This window comes from Jaculus jaculus, chromosome 1 (genome assembly GCF_020740685.1).
Source record: "Jaculus jaculus isolate mJacJac1 chromosome 1, mJacJac1.mat.Y.cur, whole genome shotgun sequence".
Taxonomy (NCBI): Eukaryota; Metazoa; Chordata; class Mammalia; order Rodentia; family Dipodidae; genus Jaculus; species Jaculus jaculus.
The window spans coordinates 110,433,738-110,455,845 of record NC_059102.1 but is presented as its reverse complement, the minus strand read 5'-3'; the positions used below and the strand labels follow the sequence as shown (position 1 = coordinate 110,455,845).

The window sequence follows — 22,108 nt, the reverse complement described above, 5'->3', positions numbered from 1 at the left end:
AAGTTGCGTTCTCAGTAGCCCAGGGATCAGGATGAGTGTCACTTAGGAAGAAGCCAAATAGTCATCTAGATGAGTCTTGTGATTTACGAGCAGCCAAATACTTTGTCTTCTGGGGAAAATGTATCTTTTAGTGAACAGTCTTGGTGGACCTGGTAGGGGGGAGCTTGTGAGGAGTGCTGACCCACCATTAGTCTTTAGATTTCTCTAAGTGAGGGACCTGACTTTCTCTGAGCTGGGTCACCAGCCCTGGCCAACAAGGTTCCCGGGGTGAGTGACTTCAAACACTAGGCCACTACAGGCTTAGGGGCAGTGTGCATTTTGCACTTTTGTGGACCATGGCAATCTGGAATCAATACCCTTCAGATCTAGGTTTTTGCCTGCAATACTCCTTTATAAAGTCTTCTATACTGTTATCTCTGTTCCTGTTGGTTACATGTTAGATCCTCTGTACTGATACACTCATTTTCTCTTTTTGTTCTGTTTTCTGGGTTATTTTCTCAACTTTATATTTCCACTTTGATTTACCTTTTCCTTTTGTCCTATTTGCACATATAATGTTCACATTTTCTGTACATCAGTCCCCCTTTTTCCAAGCTTATTTTTTCCCATAGTTACTCATGGTTAACTTTGTTTTGAAAAATGGAGGATTAGGATTCCCGAGATAGTGTTTTAATTGCGTATCATTCTGAGTACCAGGATGGAATTTTATGCCATCTAGCTCTGTGTTTCCTGGAGCATGAATATGCCCTTTATCTAGCTTATCCACAAAGTGTATGCTATCCACGTGTTAGCCATTTAGTACCTGTGCAGGTTATCAGTTGACCACTGAGGTATCACAGTGCCTATGTGCAAGTAATTGCTATGCACTCTAATCCTGAGTCACAATCCCTATTACATTCCCTGGGCACATCTCATCATGATGGCATTTTTTCTCATGTTATTATAAGAGGAGCTAGCAGAGTTCAATAAGATATTTTGAGAGGGAAAGAGAGAGAAAACCTTCACATAACTCATTGCAGTATGTTGGTACATGTGACATTTTATTATTATTCTTTTTAATTTCTTGCTCTGCCCAATTTATAAATTAAATTTTATCATAGGCACGTGTGTCTAAGAAAACACACAGCAGATATATATTCAATACTACCCTCAGTTTCAGGCATCCATGTAAGTCTTGGAACACAACCCTATGGATAAGGGGACCGTAGTTTCTGAATATTCCTAGCTCCAGTGACATCTAATCTTGTTTAGTGAATAGGCTTTACAAAGCCTCTAAATATATTAAAGATTTTTCTTTGGTGGGGGGAAGCAAGTTTTGTATTACTTCTAGTTTGTGCTTCTTTTTATGTATTTAGGTTGGTCTCTTTTATTTGTAAAATTATTTGTTTATGTAATTTATTTTTATTTATTTATTTATTTATTTATTTATTTATTTATTTATTTGCATGAGTGTATGGGCACACCAGGCTCTCTGGCTTCCAGATGCTTATACCACTTTTTGCAACTGGCTTTCATGTGGGTGCTGGGGAGTTGAATCTGGACCAGAAAGCTTTGTAAGCAGGAACCTTTAACTACTGAAGCATCTCCCCAGTTCTTTAGCTTCTATTTTAACTATTGGAAGCTTTCTTTTCTTTTATGAAATGGTTAGTGATCCTTAACTGTCTGTTTCACATTTTAAAATGAGGTATAAAATAGATGGGTGAAAAACCACACACTCATGGGTAGAGCTTGAGCACTGGAGGTATGGACTGCACTATCTACACATTTAAAAACCTGGTTCTTTAGTCAGGGTTAAATGCCAGTATCATTTTTTTTGAAGTTCTGCCTGCTTTCTTAGACTGGAATCCTTTAATCTCTTGCCCTGGTGGATATAATAGATTTAAATCTTACTCTCAGAATTTTGAGGGGTGTTTAGGGAAAAGAAGGCCAGAGGGTTTTCATCGTTCAGAATGCTGACTTTTATTGAGACTGTTTAAATATCACACCTACCTTGCCTCACTCTTAGCAATCAGGATTTTTAAGTGACCTTCAAATATATAAGCAAAACTTAAGAGATGCAGCATTTAAAATTAAATGAGATAATGTACTGAAAGCATATATATTTTTAAAGTTTTTTTAATTAGATATGGACATATTTTGTATGTAAACAACACATGTTGGTACCATCCTTTCCATCCTCCCTGCCCCTTTTCTGAAGAGGCCTTCCTCATTGGGGATGCAGGTCAACCCAATGGGGACTGTGGGTCATGCATTATGTGGGGGGGGGAGGGAATGTGTCTGTGCAAAATGTCCCAACTTGTAACTCTAACAATCTTTCCTCCCCCTCTTCTGCAAAATTCCATGAGCCATGCTGGGAGCATTTTAAGTCTACTTCAGTGTTGGGCACTCGGGAGCCTCTGGATCTCTGGTTTGGTAGGTGTTGAGTGTCCACAGTGTCTATCTCCTTCACTCTTGTGCTGATATCAGATTCCTTGAGACAGTAGCTCTCTAGCTCATTTCCCTAATTCCTCTGTGGTTTCAGCTGGGGCCAGGGTGGAGTACACTGCGTCATTTATCTCCTCGGTCCAGCTCCCTTCTGAAAAAGAGAAGCAGATTCTCCAATGGAGAATAAAGTCAGCATCAGTTGCATGGGATAACCATTATTGATTTAGAGAGATTTAAAAGGGTGTAGGCTCTCTTATAGTCTAAGGTAGTGGGAGCTTGACAATGGAAATCTAGATATGATTCTGATTTGTTTCCCCATTACAGATATAGCTTCCTTTCCACTGAGCAGATCTGTTAGCCAATCCAAGAGCAGTTGGTCACCCACCATAGCTGTGTGTCACTATTGCACTTGTGTGAGCATCATATCAGGTTGTTTGCTTCTGAGTAGCTTGGAGTTTAAGTTGCTTGGAGAGATGTTGGCCACTTTTCCCTGGAAGCCCATGTAACACCTCCCAGCACTAGTAGGGGCTAATTGTCTGGGGACTGGCTTTCCTCAAGATTCCAGCCAGGTGTCTCTATGGTCCGAGCCAACAGCATTTGGTGTCTTCAGCAGTAGGGCCTTACCATTAACCTCTGGGAGGTAATCAAGTGCTCTGACAGAAGTCTGTATTGTTTGCATTGGGAGATCTAGTAGGTCTCTCTGATCAACACCTCATTGTGGATGTAGACCACATCCTGGTACAGGGAATTACAGACAGCACCAAGGGAAAAGAAAAAAGAAAAAGGCAGAGAAGAAAGAGAAACAGGAGAAATTTGAGGTTGGGTTTCATCTCACATTCTCCAGGGACCTTTGATTCAGGTGCTCCCCCTAAAGTCCCTGAGGGTTCCACTTTTTAGTCTGACTTCCAGGTTATAAGATTCTATGGTATCAGCTCAATTTGGGTTCAGTTCTGAAAGCATATTTTGAAACTCAAAATAAATTGATGTAAATACTGCTTTTACTTAAAAAGCTAACCATCTCAAACAATTGGTTTATATCCTATACATGGTATTTAGTAACCCTATTACACCCATTCTGTCCCCTTCAGGGCACAGTTTTTAGTATTTGTGACATGTTGTAAAAGGTCATTGACAAACTAATGAAGGGTGGTGAGAATATGGAAGCCTTTGAGACAGGTTGGCAAACTATGGTTTGTAGGTTAAATTATGGCCTGTGGGTCAAATCCAACCAGAAACTATAAGAGATATGGCCTGCCAGGAGGTCTTGAGGTCATTATGCAGGTGCTCTTGAAAGGGATGCTGGGACATCAGCCTCCTTCTCTTCTTCCTCTTTCACTTCTGGCCATGATATGAGGGCTTCCCTTGCCATGTGCTCCTACCATGATCCAGTGACTCACCACAGGCCCCAAAACAAGCTGGCTGACTAGGGATTCAAACTTTCAAAACTGTGAGGCAAATTAAATCATTTCTCTTTACATATTGTCTTCCCAGTATTGTGACAGCACCAGGAAGGTGACCAACACAGATCTGTCTCTGAGGGCTCACAAAACCTGGCTACCCACCTGGTTAATTGCTAATAGGTACTGGTTCCTTGCTTTGAGTAGCAAGATGAGCTAAATGAAGCGTTGTTCACTAGGATTCTGTTCTTCAAGTTAGGAGAGCACAGACTCAGACTGTACAGCCCCTTTTTCCACTGAATCATGTTGTTCTCCTTGTTGTTTTCACCAGAGATGGGAGAAGATTGATGTAGTAGAACAAACAACTCAGTGAAGATCAGGAGAATTTGGGTTATAATTCTACTTCTGTGACCAATTTGTCACATGAACTCAGCAAACATTTTAATCTCTCAGAGCCTAAGTGTCCTCAAATAGGGGGTAGAACTAGATAATCTCTAGACTCTCTTTTGGTTCTAAAATTATTTTAACCAAGGATTAGCAGGGTCCTTCCTATTGAAAGGTCAGGATAGACTTGTCCAAACAAGATGATTCCTTGGTGTACATCCTCAGAGTACTGAAGTTTTGCTTAAAAAAATTTTTTTTCCTACCTCCTGACCTCATGCCACTCCTAGTTACTAGGATCCCAACTCTTTGTGTGTCCCTATTCCTAATTTACTTTCTGGCACTTCCTACTTGGGAAGTTATGTTAATTCAGGATGTAGTTTTAGCCTACCTTTAGCATGTTGAAGGCAAGCCTTTTCTTGTTAAACTTTTGGAGCTTGCTTAGAGCTATTTAACTCTTGTGAGGTTGGGGGTATTAACACTGACCTCAGAAAGATGATGGAACCTTTATTTAGGGCACTTGAAACACAGAGAGCTCATATTTCTCATCAGGGAACATTTTATTCTTGTTAGAAACAGCTTCAGCTTCCTGAATGCGACATCTACCCATTTCTCTATTTAGGTTATTTAAAAAAGTTCTTTTTAAAAATGATAGAGCTGGAGAGATGGCTCAGGTGGTTGCATGCAATCTGTCCACTTGAGTTCAGTTCCCCAGCACTTGCATAAAGCCAGATGCAAAGTGGTACATTGCCGTACTTGCACATACCTATATACATCCATACATAGATTAATAAGTAAGGAACTAAGTAAATGATAACAAATTTCAACCTCAAATAGACCCTTGCATAGTACCATTTTTCCTGTGCCCTATTCCATAGATAGCCAACTACCTACTATGATCCCCAATTACCTACAGGTATATGTTCAAACTATCCCAAGTTTTAGAAAATTTCATTTGATTTCAGTGCTTTGTTCTCAACTATTTGACAGCTGCCCATAGTCCACACTATATTTGACTACATATCTCATATTAATTCCAAGTAGCCCTCAAACTGCAGTGTCATGTTAAGAGCTCCTTTTAGTCCAAGGAATGTCAATGTGTGTTGCCAACTTCCAACTGATTTTCATCCAGAAGATTAGCAAGGCCGCCACATGGTGTTCTTCTTCTTCTTCGTCTTCTTCTTTTTTTTTTTTTTTATGAAACATTATTGCCTGCATTATATTTGAGACTTGATGTGGTGACATTAATCCCAAATCTGCAGAGTGGTACTCTTAATTCTGCCTGAGTGGAAAACAACTTGAGCTCTCTGCATAAGCTTTTTATTTTAGGAATACTGGTCTTTGTTTTCCTTTCTATTAGGAATCTTAGTCAGTTGTTAGGAATTTTATTCTTCTCCTGACAAACAATATTCTTTCTTTTCACTTTGAGACACCCAGGTTTCACATCCTCAGTAAATAATCTCCAGCATTGATTTAGTTGCTGAGTCTCCTCCCTAGATACATTTTAATTATTCATTAGGAGGCTATAGGGGTTCCAACTAAAAATGGAGCCTGGCTAGCAGCCCCCCATGAAGTGTTTCTCAACTTTTCTACTTAAAAGGCTATAGAGACAAAGGGAACAAGAAGCAATTTAAACACAAAAGGAAAAGCAATGGCCAGCATAATTTCAAAAATGGAGGAATATTGTATATAATTACAAAAAACAAGGTCAAGACACACCCACTCATGTCTTTTTCTATCACACACAAGATCTCTTTGGAACAAGGAAGGAAGGTGCTGGCATTCTCATCATTCTACCCATCATCAGATGCAAAGACTACATATTAGTAAGGATGAGAATGAGGGCATGTAGGTTTTTTGTTTTCCTATGTGGATTGATATGTGAGGCTGAGTGTTATTGTTTCATTCTCTATTCAGAAAAATTAAGAATTTCAGAAAACAACTTGGATGGCAGGTCATGTATAGTTATTAGTGCAAGGACTAATAGACATTGCATTTTCACAGGAAAATTTCTTTCAGGTAAAGCTATTAATGTTGGAGACAAAAAGAACAAAAGAAGTCATGGTAGTAGTCCATACTGGGAATTATAGATTTTCCTGTGCATTGCAGATTCACATCACCAGGAAATCAGGCTGGTTGTAGAGCAAGATGGAACTTTAGTAGAAGTGATGTGATTAGATGAAGTCATGTAAAAAACTCAGCCTTGGGTGAGATACAGTACTTGTCCAATACATACCATAGAGCCAGGGAATATCAGCTCACCTGGAGGATTTCAGGGACTGTTTGATTTCCTCTATAGAGTGCAAATATATCTATAATATATAGCAGAAAGTGAATATATGGATAACTGGCATCCCTGAAGAAAATACTTAACTGAAATAAAAGTGATAATTAAAGATGTAACAGGAAAATATTCATGAACAGAAGTAAGACCCAGATTGAAAAAAATCATTGTGTTCCAGACAAATCAATGAACAAAGGCATCCACAATGCTGTATCCTGGCAACAGTTTTAATTCATAACCACAAGAAAAAAAAAACTTTTATAAGCATCTAAGAAGAAACAGTGCCTAAAAATACAACAAAAATCTGGCTGTTCTCTGGCTTTTACCCTGAAAGCTTAAATTTGGAAGAAAATAAAATATTGTATGTAAAGTTTTGAGATTCAAAGTTGCCAAGTTACTGCTTTTATACCCAGCCTAGTCATCTTTAATGAGTGAAATAACAGAAAGACTTCTAAGATATGTAAGGATTTAGAACTGTGATCTCAACTTGAAAATACTCACCTGAAAAAGAAAGAATGGGGAGTTGTACAAGCTCACTTGGGCTGTCTTTATCTCTGAAAACAGTTAAAACAGGAACATGACTACAAATTTAGCAGTTTGTAGTCATAAAATCTCTAATCTAGAGGAACTCTCTTGCAAACAAAAATATTTTTTAAAAAGCTGCAATGGGGGTAAAAATAAGTAAGATCTTTGAAGAAACCACAAAACAAATAAGAAAACATGAAAACCAGATGAGAGAGTGATAATATGATTTGTCAGTTATAGTCGTAAATCAGATATGTTGCATTTAAAAATATTTGTTTTGATTAGAAAAACTATATAAAACTAAGTTCTGTTTGTAGAAAATGTACTAAACAATGTAATACATGTATCTTAAAATCAAAAAAAAAAAAGGATACTGTTATTTTAATAAGGGATAGAGCTCAGCAGTTGAGGTACTTGTCTGCAAAGCCTAATTATCCCTCTTCAATTCCCCAGTACCCATGTGAAGCCTGATACACAAAGTGTTGCACACTTCTGGAGTTTGTTTGAAGGCAGTCTTGGAGAGCCCACTCTCTTTCTCTCTCACTCTCTGCATTCAAATAAACAAATGATGATTATTTTCAAAATAAGGGATATAATTCCAAGTGAAAATACTTTTAAGCAGACCAAATATTTTTCCTTTGAGATCTATAGTACAAAATTTGCCAAAGATGTAAAAAATAGTCATTGGTAGGTTATATTAAAAATATGTAAAAAGATATTGCTATTTTAATTATATTCATTGATACCAGTTCATATTGTCAAGTTCTGATCTGTATTTTTTTTAAAGATAGACCTTTACAGAAATTCAGTAACTTTAAAAATTATTTTTATTGGGTTGGAGTGATGGCTTAGTGGTTAAGGCACTTGCTTGTGAAGCCTAAGGACCCATGTTTGACTCTTCAGGTCCCATGTAAGCCAGACGCACAAGGTGATACAAGTGTGCAAGGTCGCATGTGCGCACAAGCTGGTGCACACGTGTGGAGTGGGATTGTAGTGGCTGGAGGCCAGGGCGAACCAATTCTCACTCTTACGCTAAAAAATTACAGTATTGGACTGGAGAGATGGCTTAGCGGTTTAAGACTTGCCTGCGAAGCCTCAGGACCTCAGTTGGAGGCTCCATTCCCCAGGACCCGCGTTAGCCAGGTGCACAAGGGGGCGCATGTGTCTGGAGTTCGTTTGTAGTGGCTGGAAGCCCTGGCGCGCCCATTCTCTCTGTCTCTATCTGCATCTTTCTCTATCTGTGTCCGTCGTCCTCAAATAATTAAATAAAAATTTTAAAAAACTACAGTTTTAACAAAACTTTATTTGACCACACAGAGAAAAACCAATGCCTACCAAATCAGAGAGCCAGAGCCCCAGAGGCCCCCAACACCTCATCACTGAAGCAGACCAAAAATGAACCCAACATGGATTAGGGAAATTATGCGGAAGAGGGGCCAGAAAGAATGTCAGAGCCACATGTTGGGTCATGATACACAGAGACATTTATGGTAGCAATAACTGTGGGCTAACTCCACAATGCACGACCCATATACCTCAACAATGGGGAGGGAGTAGGTCACGGATGAGCCTAATTATGGTACCAAACTGCCTGTACTTGCAGAATAGAAACTAATAAAACAATTAATTAAGAAAAAAACTTTATTTGCACATTCCCTTGATACTTCAAACACACTCCAGATGCATGTGTCAATTTGCATCTGACTCTATGTGTGTAATCAAACTTGGATTGGCAAGCACTTTTAACCACCAAGCCTTCTCTTCAGCCCCATTTTTTTTAAATGGGAGTCAGTATTTTATTGTTAGTACAGTAGGAAAACCAAGTTTTGATTCTTGAACAACATCATGAAATTCACTGGCCTGTGTTAGGTAGGATTTACTAGAAAGGAAGCTCTTGACACATTATTTTTCCCTCTATCTTCCTGAACTGCAGATCCAAGTCTGCCATGCAGTTGGTGATCATAAGGAATAATTACTATAGATACAAGCAGAAATTTTACAAATCACATTTGACCACTGCATATTAAAACTAGAAATTAACAATTATACTTAGCTTTAAGAATTCGATTGTTTTAGAAATTAAAAAGAAAAACACTCTGAAATTATTCCTATGGCAAACAAGAATTTACAATATTTGTTTAAATGTGAGACTTCTTAGACCAACATTTCTGATGTTTTGGATCCTGGCCTTTCCAATTATAAAGATTTAGCCAAGGGCTGGAGAAATGGCTGAGTGGTTAAGTGCTTGCCTGTGAAGCCTAAGGACCCTTGGTACGAGGCTTGATTCCCCAGGACCAATGTTAACCAGATACACAAGGGGGCGCTCGCGTCTGGAGTTTGTTTGCAGTGGCTGGAGGCCTTGGCACACCCATTCTCTCCCTCTCTCTCTCTCTCTCTCTCTCTCTCTCTCTCTCTCTCTCTCTCTCTCTCTGCCTGTCACTCTCAAATAAATACATAAAAACAACCAGCAACAAAAAAAGATTTAGCCAACTACTTGAAAAAATTTTGTTGTGGTATACTAATACATGCAATAAAATATTAAGTACTGCTAGATGTATTTTGGCAGTACATGTTGTAGTTGCCTTCTGAAAGCGCCCAACCAGAAGCAGCTTATAGAAGGGAAGGGTATCTTTCAGCTTATGGCATTGAAGGGTAAGGTTCATCCTGTTGAGGAAAGCATAACGAGCGGGGACCGAGTCCTTAAAACATATGAGGCTATGGGGATATTTTACAATCAAACCACTAAATATGCATTTGTAGTATAGAATTGACTTTATTAAAAATGAACAGAGTGTTTAAAATGAGTTGTTGCCAAGTTGCTCTAGCTATGAACTAGCTATGAGAATTTCCTGCTTTACATCTTTGCCAACATTTTCCATTTACTTAAAAGTTTTTTTTTCATCCTAATGAGTATAATATAGTTTCCCACTATGGTTTCAATTTATATTGTCCCTAATGACTAATGAGATTGGTGACCTTTCCATGTGTTTATTAGCTGGTTCTTGTATCAAGTCCTGATATTGATTGATGACTTAGAGGAGAATGTACTTATGTGTTATACATACTTTCAGATATGTGTTCTGTAAATACTATTTCCGGTATATAGCTTTGCATTTCATGGTACCCTTTCTTTTTTTTCAAGGTAGGGTCTCACTCTAGCCCAGGCTGACCTGGAATTCACTATGTAGTCTCAGGGTGTCTTTGAACTCACAGTGATCCTCCTACCTCTGCATCCTGAGTTCTGGGATTAAAGGTGTGTGCCACCACACCTGGCTCATGGTATCTTTTTTTTAAAAAAATATTTTTATTTTCTATTTATTTGAGAGCAACAGACAGAGAGAGAAAGAGGGAGAGAGAGAGAGACAGAGAGAGAGACAGACAGAGACAGAGAAAATGGACGTGCCAGGTCCTCCAGCCACTGCAAATGAACTCCAGATGTGTGCGTCCCTTGTGCATCTGGCTAACGTGGGTCCTGGGGAATTGAGACTTAAACCAGGGTCCTTAGGTTTCACAGGCAAGCGCTTAATGACTAAGCCATCTCTCCAGCCCTCATGGTATCTTTTGATAAGCAGAAACTTTTTGTTTTGATAAAGTACAGCTTAGTAATATTATATAATCAGCACTATGTTAAAAGAAAGTTTATTATAGGAAGTTTATTTTATTGTTCTTCACATTTAGGTGTATTACTGCAGCTTTGTAGCAATATGTTCTATGTATTGGAGATTGGCTTCAAACATGCAATGACTCTCCTATCTCAGCCTTCTAAATGCTGAAACTAGAGGCATGTGCTAGCATGTGATAGCACATAGAGCTTTACAAGTCTCAATAACAGAAATTATAATTTATCTGACTGTGCTCTAATATTTCAAAACTATTTTGGCTATTTTAATTTAATTTTTTTTTATTGTTTGGTTTCACAAAGTAGGGCTTCACTCTAGCACAGGCTGACCTGGAATTGTAGTCTCAGGCTGGCCTTGAACTCATGGAGATCTTCCTACCTCTGCCTCTCAAGCACTGGGATTAAAGGTGTGCACCACCACACCCAGCTGATTTCATATACTTTTAAGAATCAGCTTAAGTTATTGGAAGAAAAGCCCACTGAGTTTTAATTTGAAGTGCTTTAAACATATATAATGTATATATTTGTTTATATGCTACATATATGAATACATATAAAAATATATTATATATATTAAATATTTATATTTATATATCATATATATATAATATATATATAATCTTCTGAACAGTGAATGAAAATTATTGTTATGTAATTTTATTTCTTCTTTAATTTCTTGTGGGTATTTCTTTTTGGTATTCAAAGTTGAGAGAAGTCTTGCACATCTCTTGTCAACATTACGCTTTGATACTATCATGATAGAAAGTGTAATTGTTATGACATATTTCCTTTGAATCTTATTTTTATAACTATAATTGCCCAACTGTTCAATCTCTATATATTATTTAGTATACTGTGGGTTTGATAAATTTACTTACTAGTGCTAGTAAATTTTTGCATAGATTTCTTAGAATTTTCTATATATCTCACCATTAAGTAAATAAATATAGTTTTGTATATATTTATTAATGCAATTATATATTATTTGCTTGTTTTTTAATATTGAAAGCCACATTTTTAAAAATTTAAGGCTTTATTTACACTTACAGTCTGAAGAACCTATCTGCATGTGTTTTTGTAATTATCAGTTTTGTGTAACATATGGTGACACACTGCCTTCCAATGTTGTTATTTTAACCAAAACCATTGTTCATCTTTAGAACTGACAGTTCAATTCAAAAGCATATTGAGCCAGGCATGGTGGCACATGCCTTTAATCCCAGCACAAGGGAGGCATAGGTAGGAGGATTGCCATGATTTCATGGCCACCCTGAAACTCCATAGTTAATTCCAGGTCATCCTGGACCAGAGTGAGACCCTACCTTGAAAAACCAAAAAAAAAAAAAAAAAAAAAAAAGCAGTTTGAAATATTGGTGTTGAACTAATATTTCCCTCATCACATTGAAGTACATAAAACAGGATCATAGGCTAGTAAACTCCCCTTCCTAGTTATCTATTGTGTCAATTTTCCTGGAGAGCCTATTTCACTTCACATTAAACAGAGAAGGCAATGACAGAACAAAGAAACAATTCTTATCAAGACCTGCATGGTGAACCAGTAAGTGTATAGAGGTAACTTACAGGAGCATGGGTGACTCTTGGGCATTTGCATTACCCTACTGCAACAAGGGCCATGATTCATAAAAGAAAAAAAAGTCCCATCCCAGCACTGGTGATGACTTATGAAAGCTGAAACCCTAGAGTTCCCTGGACCAACTGCAGGCAACCACTCTACAGGCGTCTCATTCCTCTAGCAACTATTTACTGCTTATATAACCTTAAGGAGGGGTCTCTTGAGTTTGTAAGTCTTGTCATCTTCCTAATTCTTATAAAGCTTTTTTTGTGAGCCTCTGCTTCCCTCCATGAGGCTATGTTTCAATCCCAAATAAGCAGCTATACAATACTCCATCTTCTGCAATGTTCTTTGAGACTTGAAGGAAGTGATACTGATGTATTTTTTTTCCCCAATGGGCCTGAGCAACAAAGGGGATACAAAAACTTAGCAAGGTCAAATACAACATAAAAAGCTCATCATTGATGTTACTTGTTCCATTAAAAGAGCAAGGCTGGGTATAGTGGCATGGAGGCTGCTCCATGACCTCCATAATCTCCTTTCTCCATAAGCCATCTAGCCTTCTCATCCTGGGACACTGCCATGAGGCCCTACTGCACAGCTCTGCACACCTAACGTGCTCATTGTTGCCTGGGTGGTACTCTTCAAACTTAGCCCAGGGACAGTGTGAAGCAGGGTCATGTTTGTACTCACCATGTCTGCTGCATGAGCCAGTTCCCTGTATCTCATATGCATTGGGTTGGTGTTTTGGCTGCTGCTCATCCATCAGACATAAGTGCCCTCTAAACTATCTTTGTGCTGAATAAACAATATCTGAAGGACCATTGCCTTCCCCTAGGACAATCTTACTTTTGACATGTTCCACTCTGTAATTCCTGCTTTCAGTGATCTGTTGCTCAGGTTTTAAAGCCTCCCAGACACTAACAAGCAATTGATGTGTCTTCTTGCCAGCCTTTTTTTTTTTTTTTCCCCTAAGAACTCCAGCTTGACGTAAATCTTGCCACATTGGTTTTCAGCTGACCCAGACAGGACTCACTGCCTGCTTCACTTGTCTTCACCCCTTTCTGAATGCTTTACTACCTTATGAACCCAATTTATAGGTCAGTCTAAACCATTCAGATCTGCCAGATCCTCTCTGGTTTGTACAGCTCATGGGACTCCGCAAAGCCCAAGATCCCCCATGAATTAACTTCTTTCTTAACTCTCCAGTGAACATAGTCTTATCCAATGCTGTGAACTGGTATCAAATACCACCTTTCTCCCACCCAATTCTCCCACTAACACCTGTTTTTCCTCTGTTGTCTTCTGGTCCTTGATATTCATGGGGACCTTAGCCAGAAATAACCAAGATTCCCTATTGGTTTGTATAAGCCAGTTCATCATTGGTATGTTTTCCCCATAGTACCTCAGAGTATGAAGCCTTTGTCTCCAGGTGAAATATATAGCTTTATTACCCAGTTTCTCCTCTTTCATAACACTCAGACTGATACCACAGCTTCACAAACCATACTATGAAAGGCTCTTTCATTTCTCATTTGAAAGATTTTCCCAGTTCAAGCTATTCAGAGGCAGAATGTTCACTGATTATCATAGCTTCTTGTACTTGGCCATTATTAACACCTCTGTCAACATGCTAAATCATAGATTTTTTTTTTATTGCAGTAAAGCTCAGACCTGAGAGGCATATACTGTTAGTTCTACTTCACTTTCTCCCTCCTCACTGTCCAATTCTTCCCATGGTTCTAAGATTTTGGATATTAAGAAGGGCTCTTTAGCACAGAGCGGATTTGTATTCTCTCATACTCCATTTCCCCCACTTTTCCTGCTAAACCAGGGGCTGATGTGAAGGATAATATTTACATGTCATTCCTCCAAGTGTTTGCATGTCTTTTTCTCTTCTAATTACTCTTTTATGTGGGCAAGTTCTTTTTGGGAAGTTTAGGCTCAGTCGCATGTCTTGTCCCGTACAATGGGGACCATGTAACTGCCATCACAGCCTGCTTATAACCCTGTCCTGCATGTGGTGCTTCGTACAGGAGCAGGAGTGAGGGGTGAAGTGGGAAGCTGCATCATGAAAGGCCCCACCCCAGCATCAGTGATGAATCACACAAGTTACATCACTCGAGCTCCCTGAACAGTAGAACATGCAGTCAGCTACCCCACAAGTCACCTTTCTCTCTCAGTAGATGTTTATTGCTGGTATAACCTTGAGGTTGGACCTTGTGGGTCCTGTAAGTTTTATAATCCTCCTGAGTCTTAAAACTTCATCATGAGTTTGTGAGCCTATGTCTCCCAGAGGGTGTGTCTCAATCCAACAGAAGCCCTGTTGTCTTCATGATAGATTTGTTAATTTCTACTGTTTAATTGTATTGCCCTATATGAAACATAAAATTGCCTGTATAGGCACAGAAATATTTGTTTAAATACAGTCGTAAAATAGGATATCTTGGATTACTTTTAAAATGAAAATGCATAAATTTCAAGCTTATGTTTTGTGTTCATGTGTGCATACTGCATGTGTATGCTATGTGTGTGTTATATGTGGATGTGTGCACATGCAAGAGGAGGTCAGAAGACAACTTTTTTTTTCTTGGTTTTTGGAGCTAGGGTCTTACTCTGACCCAGGCTGACCTGGAATTCACTATGTAGTCTCAGGGTGGCCTCAAACTCATGGTGATCCTCCTACCTCTGCCTCCAGAGTGCTGGGATTACAGGCGTGCGCCACTATGCCACCATGCCCAGCCCAGAGGACATCTTTTTTTTTTTTAATAAAATTTATTTATTTATTTATTTATTTTGAGAGCGACAGACACAGAGAGAAAGACAGATAGAGGGAGAGAGAGAGAATGGGCGCGCCAGGGCTTCCAGCCTCTGCAAACGAACTCCAGACGCATGCGCCCCCTTGTGCATCTGGCTAACGTGGGACCTGGGGAACTGAGCCTCGAACCGGGGTCCTTAGGCTTCACAGGCAAGTGCTTAACCGCTAAGCAATCTCTCCAGCCCCAGAGGACATCTTTTTTAAAAATAAATTTTATTTATTTATTTGAGAAAGAGAGAGAGAGAGAGAAAGACAGAGAGAGGTTGAGAGAATGGGCGCACCAGGACCTCCAGCCACTGCAAAAGAACTCCAGATGCATGTGCCCCCTTTTGCATCTGGCTTAGTTGGGTCCTGGAGAGTCGAAAAGGGATCCTTTGGCTTTGCAGGAAAACACCTTAACTGCTAAGCCATCTCTCTAGCCCCCCAGAAGACATCTTTTAACCATCAGAAAATTTCACCTTCTACCTCATTTCAGATAAGGACTCTCACTATTCACCTCTGTACCCTGGGATAGCTGGCCCATGAACTTCCTGTGGATTCTCCTGCCTCCACCTCCTTTCTCACCACACTTGCTTGCAATAGGTTCTGGAGATTCAAGCTCAAGTATTCATGCTTGTGTGGCAAGTGCTCTATGTTTGAGCCATCTCTCCAGCCCCTAGCTAAAATTTAACCCTATGTTGAGGTAGCCATAACAATAACTTATTTGAGATGTTAATTGTGTGGCCTTCTGTGTACAGTTCAGATCACATGTATGTAGCAAGTATGACAATGCCTCCACTTACTTCTCTTTTTGGATATGCAAAGTTTCTTTGACAGCTACCAAAAAAATTATTCACATTTCAGAAAAGTGGGAAATGGAAATAGTAAGTTATAAAATGGAAAAACTTTACTCAATAAATGAAAGAGTTATCATTTAAGAAATAATAAAAATATGATTTTTGCGAGTGTATTTAAGGAAAAGGAAAATTAAGTATGCAGAGTATTAAAATAGTTAATCATACCATTTCAAGATTAAAAAAATAAAATAATCCCTCTCTAGGAAAAGCTGTATTAACAAAACTACTTTAAATAGGTAGAAAACTCAAACATTCTGTAATCACTAACAAAAAGATAAACATTGACAACTAATTAACTTCTATAAAGTCTGGAAGCTAACAGAATTACAAGTAACCTTTCAATTGATCTTCAGTGAATGGTTAATTCTTATATAGACTGTTACATAGTAAATGATGGCAAACTGTCCGTTTCACAAGGTTCAAATGGTAATGGTAGTTGTCATGGCTATATTAGAAAACCTTAGAAATATTCATGAGTATAAACTATTTTTATTAAAAGTTTTAAAGGAAATTTAAAGTGTGGCTGCTGGTAGAAGGCAGATGGCTGCTTTGTTTGTCAGTATCAGATTAAACACTGGGTTTCTTGAAAAGTAGAATAACGCTGAACACATGGTAGATTGGTGGCAGAATCAGCTTCCGACCCTATAAGACAAAAAAAGTCTGTTTTTGTCATATTGAAATTATATGTCAAAATCAAATGTAACTGGATCTCTACTATGTATAAAATATGCATGTAGTGCTGGAGGGATGGCTTAGCTGTTAAGGCATTCGCCTGCAAACCCAAAGGACCCATGTTCGATTCCCCAGGACCCACGTTAGCCAGATGCACAAGGGGTACACGCGTCTGGAGTTCGTTTGCAGTGGCTGGAGGCCCTGGCATGCTAATTCTCTCACTCTCTTTCCCTCTTTCTCTGTCAAATAAATAAGTAAATGAAAAATTTAAAAACTATGTATGTATGTGTGTGCTTATCTTAATGGTCAAGAATTACTGTATTATTAACAAACCTGTAAGTAACACATCATTCAATATAGTTCTTTTTTAAAATGGATGAAATGTTTAAATACTGAACACACAGGAAAGGAAACTTACAGATGAGAAATGTCATTTTCCACCAAGTGCTAGACTAATTTTCTTCTAGGTCATTTTGTCACTAGCTTTGCTGATGGGAATATAAAATTGTACAGCCACACTGGTAACTAGATTGGTGTTTTCTCAAAAGAATTAGTACTTTCATAGTACTTTTTACCAGTAGAAAATGCAAAAACAACCAAATGCCATTCAACTTCACAGAGATAAAGTGGACGGTACCCATATAATAGAATACTCTCTATCTATAAAAGGAATAAACTAGTGATAAGACTCCCAACAATAATGAGCCCTGAAAATGGTATGCTAAGTGCATGAAAATGGCCACAAAAGGTCACATATTATCTAATTCCACTGGGGCAAAAGCAAGTTTGTGGTTTCCAGGGGCTGAGGATGAAGGCTATGGATTCCCTTTTGGGATGATAAAAATAGTTCTATACCACTGTGACTGTGCTGAATGTTACTGAGTTGTATATTTTTAAATGACTAAAATTGTAATTTTTTTTTTTTCCCGAGGTATGGTCTCACTCTAGTCCAGGCTAACCTGGAATTCACTGTGTAGTCTCAGGGTGGCCTCGAACTCATGGCGATCCTCCTACCTCTGCCTTCTGAGTGCTGGGATTAAAGGTGCATGCCACCATACCGACCTAAAATTGTAATTTTTACATTGTGCATATTTTATCACAATAAAAGAAAAAATGTCTGAGGGTTATACCACTGGCAAGTAGGGGAGACAGGCTTCTGACCTACATAGTCTAGCACCAAAGTCTGGATACATTAACTCATTCTGTATTCCTCTCATTACTAACTGCTTTCTCATCATGTTCAATATTTAATACAACCTCCAAGCTTTCTCCAATAGTAATTCTCCCTCCTGTGTTGTCTCATCTCCAACTCACTGTATAGCATTTCACAAATAAATCTTGAAAATATTTTTGCTCAGTCGGAAATTTCAAATTGTACCTCTGACAATTCTCCTTTACTTCTTACCAATCCTTCTAACAGTCAGAGCTCTTTAGCTGTGTGTGGCAGGAGCCTGTCTAGCTTAGATGAAAAGAGAAATTCCATGGAAGACTCAAAGTAGCAAAGGGTTGGTGCTAGCGGTAGGTTCTGAAGTCAGGCATTTGACTGTGGGTGAGGCTCTCTTCCTTGCTTGTTTGCTACTACATTTGCTGCTAATTCTGTGTTGGATTTCTTCTCCAATATCATTTCTCTGCTAGGCTCAAAACAGCTATAAGTATCTTCTAGAGTCATATTTCCACCTTGCCTTTGAGAGGAACTCAGGCTCTTTCCCTAGCTCCTTTCTGAAAAATTCTAGTAAGCTGAGCTGGGAAAATGGCTCATCAATTAAGGTTTGCTTACAAAACCTGTTGTCCCAGTGATCAATTTGCCAGTTACCACATAGTTAGACAAAAAGAAGCATCTGGTGTTTATAGCACGAAGAGTCCCCTGTACACACACACACACACACACACACACACACACACACGCACACACAGAGCACACTTGCAAATAAATATATAAAATCTTAAAAGAGGGATGGAGAGATTGCTCAGTGGTTAAAGTGCTTGCTTCCAAAGCCTGAAGGCCTGGGTTCAATTCCCCAGAATCCATGAAAAAGCCAGATGCACAAGGTGACACATGCTTCTGTGTCACCTCTCTCTCTCTCATGAGGATTCTGAAAAACTTAATTAGCTACATGCCCATCACTTGGTCAATAACTGCATACTTGTGTATGTGGGTATACAAACACTGGGGGTCCCAGTGGAGTCATATTCTAGGAGTGGGTATAGTTCACTAAGTAGGTTCTTCTTCCTACTTTCCTTCCAGCAAAGCAAAGGATAAAAACTTGCTACACCTACTGAAATCATAAGTCCGGCACACATTGTACCTATAAGTAACATCTTTGTGCGCATGTGACCTATCTTGGCATTCTTCACTGGGATTTTCTCTTGGACTCCAAAGCATAAATCATTTGACTTAGCTAATTTGCACAGAACATAACCATTACTAAAAGGAAAATCCATTTCTTCACATAGTGTTTCTCTCAAAAAGTCTTCCCTTACCCTACTTTCTGAAATAAAGGAGTCCCCAACACTCCCTTCATTTTTTAATCCTTTGTGATCAAACATCTACGGTCACTGCTCCACTGAAACTACTCACATGAAGCTTCTAAATGTCAACTCCTGTGGCCTCTCCTTAATCTTCCTACTACAAAATGTTTTTCTGCACAATCTCTTCTCTGTTAATATTCTGACCAATTTCCTGTCCCCTCTGATCACTTCTCAGCCCATGCTACTGGCTCCATTTTGGTCTTTGACTGAGACTCAGGTATGTCCCAGAATTCCTTGCTCACCCTTTTCTTTCAGCTCTTTCCACTTGTCAGGCCATACCTGCCCTCAATGCTTTGTCTATTGCCATGGGCATGTGGCTTCCATGTCTGTACTTACTATTCTAAACTGCCAACCGCATTGACTCTCAGCAAATGCTACACCTTGCATGTGTATCACTGATATCAGATCTTATTTCTATGAAAAACTTACAGTGGCTTCATAGTACCATTTTGTTTTCCTGTTGAAATCTTACTGCATTTTCAGGGGCAAGCTGAGCATTACTTCCTTTAAGAAAGCTTCCCTCAGTCTAATGAATTGAGTCGTTACTTGAGATCTTACATTGTTTTTTTTTTTTTAATTAATCTTTATTTATTTATTTGAGAGCAACAGACAGAGAGAGAAAGAGGCAGATAGAGAATGGGCGCGCCAGGGCTTCCAGCCACTGCAAACGAACTCCAGACGTATGCGCCCCCTTGTGCATCTGGCTAATGTGGAACCTGGGGAACTGAGCCTCAAACCGGGGTCCTTTGGCTTCACAGGCAAGCGCTTAACTGCTAAGCCATCTCTCCAGCCCTTTACATTGTTTTAATTACATTGCTCATGGATTTCTATTGTATCAAGTTGTGCCTATAGCTTCAATGGTTTAAGAGCAACTTGGAGGTAAAGACCAGCCTGTTATTCTTCCCCCTTCACCTGCTCACCTCTGAGCATAAGATCTTACAGACAGGGGAGCAGTTAGAAATGGTTCTAATTCTGGCTCCTGAACTGAACTAGAGCAGAGGGTAGGGCTTGCTGCATCAAATAGGTAGCTTTAAAACAATAAAAAGAAAGTGTTCCTTGACACAGCAGAGAGTCAACTTGTTACTCATTTAGGTAGAAGAATACAGCAGAAAAAGCACATAGGATTTAACTAAATTTAATAAGTTGAGACTGATGCATAATGTTTTACCAGGAGAAAATGGGGACATGTCTTACCTTTCAATTTGGAGGCCATATTTGACAATGGCCACAATTTCTCAGGACTGTCCTGGCTCACACAGGACATCTAGTCACCCACAGATTTGGCAACCATTCAATTATTGCGCTCAATTCAGATCACCAAGCTGGCTCATGCACGCTTTCCACTTCATTGCAGTCTCTGGAGACACACACACTTGTCCACACCCAGAATGAATCCAAGCCGAGGTTCAGCACAATTAGTTATTTGTTTCCTGTAACATCTGAACCTTGTGAGATTCAGCCACCTCCTGGGAACCAGCCGTCTGCCAATGAGGCATGAATAAAACAGAGAAGGTTCCAGCTGGCATCACCTGCTGTGTTTTGCCTTATTTCTCTACACACATTTCTAGACTTCTGAAATCCAGGGGCCTCTCTCAAGAGGATGCATGCCACATGGGCTGGGCCTCTGAGACATGATTCTGATTTTGAGTTTTTAAATTTTAAAGCCTTGTACTGACTGAGGTATTAGAAAATGGATCTTCCTTTACCCTAGCCCATCAGTTTTATGCCTGGTTCTGACCTCTGATCACATTCACTTTCAAACTTTTTTAGGTAGCCCCCTAGTTACTCTGACTTTTTAGAGTGGATGTTGTGAATCTTCATACCTAAACATACTTTGCTTAAAAGTTCATCTCCCCCTCTCCCGCCGGCCATGGTGGCACATGCCTTTAATCCCAGCACTCGGGAAGCAGAGGTGGGAGGATCACCGTGAGTTCAAGGCCACTCTGAGAATACACAGTGAATTCCAGGTCAGCCTGAGCTAGAGTGAGACGCTACCTCAAAAAAAAAAGTTCATCTCCTAAGGTTATCTATACTCTTAGGATTTCTCTCTTCTGTATGAGTTCATTTTTACCTATGAGTGTCATTGTGGTCGTATTGAGGTTTCACTGCTGGTCTGTCCTTTGTCATACCCTTCTGAGAGTGTGTGGATAATCCCTTTTAATTTCTACTTCCATGGTTTTGGTTCAGACTCTTGGGACACCATGTTTCCTCCCTTAATGCCTGTCAAGATTATTGAGGTTAAGTGCATGGATTTTGGGGTTAGATCACTTGGACTTAATTCCTACATTTGGCACTACCTAGCTTGGTGGCTTCAGATGAGTTTCATGTTCTCCTTGTATCATGGCTTCCTATCTAGAAGACTAAACTCATCTCCCAAGGTCATTGGGATGGATAGGTCAGTTAATAAGCAGCAGGGAGCACTACCATGCTTATACAGGTACTACAAAAGTATTAGTTATATAAAAGTATATTATACTTATTACTATCCAAGAGGCTTTTCACAAGGCCTTAGTTTAAGATTTGAATGAAAATAGGTTTATGTAATACAGTAATTTTACATATTGGCAAAAGAAAAAAACAAAAGGATTCAAGCGAACCTCTTATAGATAAGGCGCATTTAAGAGGAATTCAGTAAAGACAAGCTCTTCTAAGTATAGGCAGTCCTCAGAGGTGTGGCTGAAGAAGTAGAATAAGGATCATTTTCCAAGGATCTTAAGCACACTGCAAAGGAGCTGGAGGTCATGATGCAGACAGAGAAGAGTCCTCGAGAAACACGGCTGATCTGCACAAGATGCCTGGCTTATTTAAGAGACAATATGGCTTGTTTCCAATGCTGGCCCTAGAGAGTCTGACTTTTATCACTCATTAAACTTTCAGTGGTCATTTACTACTAGTGCCAGATACTTGCTGGTATTGAGGGTCCATGGTGAGAATAAACAGTTTGTGTCTTCATGGAGTTTATGCTCTAGAGGGGAATTAAGGAGATGTAAGGGCACATGGTGAATGTTGCAGAGAGCATGGCGAGCCTCTCCTTGTTTATCCCACCCGTT

General features: G+C 39.2%; 1 long non-coding RNA gene across 1 annotated transcript in view; it reads left to right on the top strand.

The window, feature by feature from the left end:
- LOC123457694 overlaps positions 1-22,108 on the top strand; it is a 163,061-nt gene that overhangs the window by 87,228 nt on the left and 53,725 nt on the right. The window lies entirely within an intron of this gene.